This window comes from Pundamilia nyererei, unplaced genomic scaffold, assembly GCF_000239375.1.
Source record: "Pundamilia nyererei isolate P.nyererei 1_Seehausen unplaced genomic scaffold, PunNye1.0 scaffold00132, whole genome shotgun sequence".
Taxonomy (NCBI): Eukaryota; Metazoa; Chordata; class Actinopteri; order Cichliformes; family Cichlidae; genus Pundamilia; species Pundamilia nyererei.
Genome location: NW_005187533.1, coordinates 2,959 through 7,433, shown reverse-complemented (window position 1 = coordinate 7,433; position 4,475 = coordinate 2,959). Strand labels below are relative to the sequence as shown.

At 40.5% G+C, this 4,475-nt stretch overlaps 1 protein-coding gene across 2 annotated transcripts in view; it reads right to left on the bottom strand.

Annotated features, from left to right (window-relative positions):
- Positions 1 to 755, bottom strand: part of LOC102210840 (GTPase IMAP family member 8) — a 9,652-nt gene extending 8,897 nt beyond the window's left edge. Inside the window, exon 1 of one of the 2 annotated variants that reach the window (XM_005743453.1) lies at positions 695 to 755. The gene's annotated coding sequence lies outside the window, so the exon portion shown is untranslated. Of the gene's footprint in view, positions 1 to 460; positions 531 to 694 lie in introns of those variants that run through there. The other variant, XM_005743454.2, reaches the window with a different exon arrangement.
- Between the last annotated feature and the right edge of the window lie 3,720 nt (positions 756 to 4,475).

Genomic DNA, 4,475 nt, shown 5'->3' with positions numbered 1-4,475 from the left:
TGAGCTCGTTCCCGGCTCGTAACCAGCGCGTTCTGCCGTCGAGGGCGATCATTGGTTAAATGTGATCATGTGACTGATGCAAGCCAGCAAAACTATGATTAATAGTTAAATATTATTGTTGAGGGGCACAGACAGGACTCCGCACGCACACACACATAAAATAAATAAATAAATTAATTAATTAAAAAAATTTAAAAGTTGCCTCAACAAAAGGGCACTTTGGGCACTCATCAGGAAAGGGGCGGGTGCTCAAGCCCCTCTAGCCCCCCCCTCTGCACGTCCCTGACCATATCTGTAATCTGGGTCGAAGTAGGCCATAGATGGATGAGGGGGACTGACCTGTCTGGAGCAATAAACACTATAAGGTGAGCTCGTATTTAAGGAAATAAGAAAATGGGTTGGGATTTTCACTTTTTACAGATGGTGAAGTAATTTACTAAGAAATTTAGAGTTCCCTTACTGAAACTGTTGTCACGGTCCGGGTGCGCTGCTGGTAAATTACCACTGAGTTCTATATTCTTCGGTGTCCGCCTCTGGGCGGAGCTGTGACCTCCTCACCTGTCCAACTCACCTGGAGCTAATCTGGGGCAATCTACTGAGGGTATTCAAGACCAGTTTTGCTGTCTCTTCGTCAGCTTACCCGGGTAGGTAACAGGCTCTTACGACTCATGTGCGCCCAAATCTATGTACTTACCTTTTCTTCCTTGTGCTACAGCTCTCTGGTTCCGCCACTCGGACACCGGATCACACTCACTGGATTAGTCGCCCAGCTTCACGCTCCCTCTCCCGGCAAAGATTTTCAATAGCGATGGCCAAATGAAGCTATCTGAAGCATTAGAACTTATGTTGAAAAACTGTTCATTACTTGAAGCTTTTCACACACAGTCGTGTTTGGTGACATCTGTTGGCCAAAAATATGAAGAGCCGCTGGAATCTACAGCAATAATGAACTGCTTTCTTATTGATTGCCTACATTACAGAGCTGACAGCTTCTGTTTGATATCATGCGATATCCAAATTATGTTATGTCTATTCTAATAATAACTAATTTTGTATAATATGCTATAACTTCTATAATTATAACTATATGTATCGTCAGTAGCGGTTTTTGATACGGGCGACACGGGCGGTTGCCCGGGCGGCATCATGGTGGGGGGCGGCATCACGGGCATCGGCAAGCAAAAAAAAAAAAAAAAAGATTACCCGTACTCATGCTGCCCCGATATCATGCCAGCGCATATCGGGAATGTCGAAGACACCGATTGGGTTTCCACCAACCATTTGCTGGGAGTAAGGGCGCCCTCCGTTTGCGAGGTGCGCCTGCTGCTTGGGAGGAGGGAGGAGAGGGCGGGGCGGCGGGGGATTCTCTGGCTGGCTGGAGCAGCATCCAATAACCAACTCGCAAAATAAAACAATAAAAACAAACCAACAAACATGAAAACACCAGACATTATGATGCAGGCTTATAATTTGCACCGATGTTTTTTTTTTTCAAAATTCTATACGCAAAAAGTGAGCGCGGTGCGCCTGCTCGCTGCTGAAGTCAAAGTAAACTTTGTTATCTCTGCTCAACCCGTTCGCTCTGCAACTGCTACATACAGTTCAGTATATGGAGAGACGAGACGACGTGGCTCCAGTTACAGCAGTGCAAGTAAACAAACAATAAATATGAGAAGAGTAAGAAAATAAATATACACTTTAGGACCAGGGGTAAAGGGATCAATAACAATTTAAAATTTATAATTTACAGTTTGATGATTTAAAGCAAGGGCGTAGATTTGGCATGGACGGAAGGGACATGTCCCCACCAATAATTTGATCTCTTCGAGTAAAGAAAAACAAACCGGATAAAAAGAAAAAAAAACGATCTGTCAACGTTTCATTCATCCAGCGGTGCAGAAAGACTTAAATTACGATCTCTACTGGAGTCCTACCTCATGTGACAAATATGGCCAATGTGATTGGCTGTGCCTGAGCTCTGTTTAGTTTTAGCAGCTGCAAGCCTGCGCTGCGAGGACCTGCAAGGAGGAGAGGAGGATGACAGCAAAAACGAAGAACCTGGATATAAGAAAGTATTTTTCAAAGAAACCTGTAAGTCACTTAAAGTCAAGTTCACTCATAAAATGTGTCCGTCATAATAACGTTACAGGCTATGCTAGGCTTTGGCCCACATCAGTCTAAAATTGTATGTAACAATGAATAACGTGTTTTGGAAACTAACTGCACAACAGTTTGTTTCCAATCCAAGCTCATAAATCCAAGTTCTCTCAGTCTCCCAGAGTAGCATTTCTAATTTTGATTGAAACTGTCAGAGAAAACGGCAGCCTCGAGCAAGCCAGGATATTAGTTTACAGAGGCTGTTAAAATTATATGCCTAACGTTCAAATGTAAAATGCTTAAAAGGTAAAATGCTGTATGCCATGTCCACCACGAGAGACTGGACAGTATAGATGTAAAACCAATATGCCAGCAGTTTATCTCAGTTAACGAGAGGAGAAGGCATGTGTTTGGCTCCTTCACATAGTGGACATTGAGTTGTGTGGGGCACCAGTAATCCATGTCTGTTGCTGTAACAGTAGTTCATGTTTAGAATGAAAAATCCCAGCTCACTGATTTGATCGGGGCAATAGTGCCTAAAATGTTGCATAATTTTGCTGCGAGATCTTTTACTTTGTGGTCATCTTAGATGAGCAGTTTTATGGACAAAAACCAGCAGGTCATTCAGTGTTCCCTTAGTGCTAATGTATCAGAGATGTTTGTGTACTATAACTGAAGTAATGTTGTTAAAGTCATATTCTTTTATTGTCATGACTGTATTTGAAGCTATTTTTATATGATACCTGATTTATATGGAATATGGCTGAAGTAAACTAAAGTCTAAAATTCTTAGTCATTTGTTTAATAGTAATTTAACATTATATAATTCACACAAAACTATGAATTGTAATTTTAAATGGTTTAAAAGCATGTAGACTAGCATATGTAGGCAAGTATATTTCTCCTTTTTTTAAAAATCAAGAAGCAAAGACAAAAAAAAAAAAAAAAAAAAAAAAAAAAAAGAAACAGGGCAGGGTTTGGTGGTTGAATCATCCGTCCCCACCAATGCCAAAACCAAATCTACGCCCTCGATTTAAAGTCTCACACACAACCCATCGAAAGGGGAGGGGGGCCTGCTTCTTCCAAATAGAGCACATTTCATTCATAATGTTGTAAATCCAAGCCCATTATGGATTCGTGATTTGAACCCTGGGTTGTGCGAAATCCCAGAAATAAACCCTAGACAAAGCAAATCTGTGAACTTAGGTCTGTTAGGTTATGTTGTGGTGATCCTCAGGTTAGGGGATGGGTGTTCATACTGGAGTGCAAAATTAAAACCAATGGAAGATGGACAAGAAAAGTTCTGAAGTAAAGTCTGCAACCTTTATAGAGCCCTATCAAGTCTCTTGGTCTTAACATACTGTTAGTATACAGTAAAAAGAAATTGTGTATAAGTCAGAAAACATTTGGCAGTTCCAGAGTTGCATTTTATTAAAATAATAACAGAAAAAAAAAAAATTAAGGAACCCTGTATGTAGCCTATACAACAAACAAAAATATAATGAAAAATCAAAATATATGAAATTGCATTTTTGTGAGTGATTTAATATTAGATAAATGCAGCTAATAATCACAGATTTTTCACGAGTCTTATATGCTTGGGACAGCGCAACTACTTGCTGCCTTTCCTCTTCCTCCCATACACTGCGGACCTCACGTAGACAGCACATAATGATCAAAACTGGAGAAAAGGCAAGCAGACAGGCGTCTGGGCCAGCTCTGTCCTCGATTGTCTGTCAGAATATCTTTTGAAGCGACCTCAGAGCTGTGGCATCACTCTGCATCATTTCATGGACTCGCCATAAACAACTGTGAGAGCTTGTCAGCTTGGTGCTGCGGCCACAAAGAAGAAGCAGAGTCATTTCACATAGAGAAGTCTACGAGATCAAAGGCTGACTTGTTGGCAAAAAACTGGATTTAAATGACATGAAATAACACTGAGGTGTTATTTTCGCAGTCTAGTAGGGGCCGGTAATACAACTGAGGCTGTTTGCTATCAGCTTAGCAATGCAAGTCACTGTGTGACTTTTACCCAAACATCCTTTTCATCAACAGAAGAGCCAATACTGCAAATATGTGTATTTATAATAAAACATGTATTTATATAAAACGTATTTGCATTTGTAACTGTTGATAAATGAATATCTTAAAAGTAAAGAACTGTATTATCAAGAGTCAAAAAGCTCCACATAAAAAGTTGTAAGCAGCTTATAAGTAAACTCTGAAAATGAATGAAACCCTGCAGGAAATGGTTCAGAATTCATTCTGTAACTACAAGCACTTTTGTTTTGCCAGCTCTAAACTTTACGAGTTGCTTGTAGGAACTCTTCCTGTTTGTCATCATGTCTCTGTGTTCAATGTTCTCCTCCTCAGGCTCT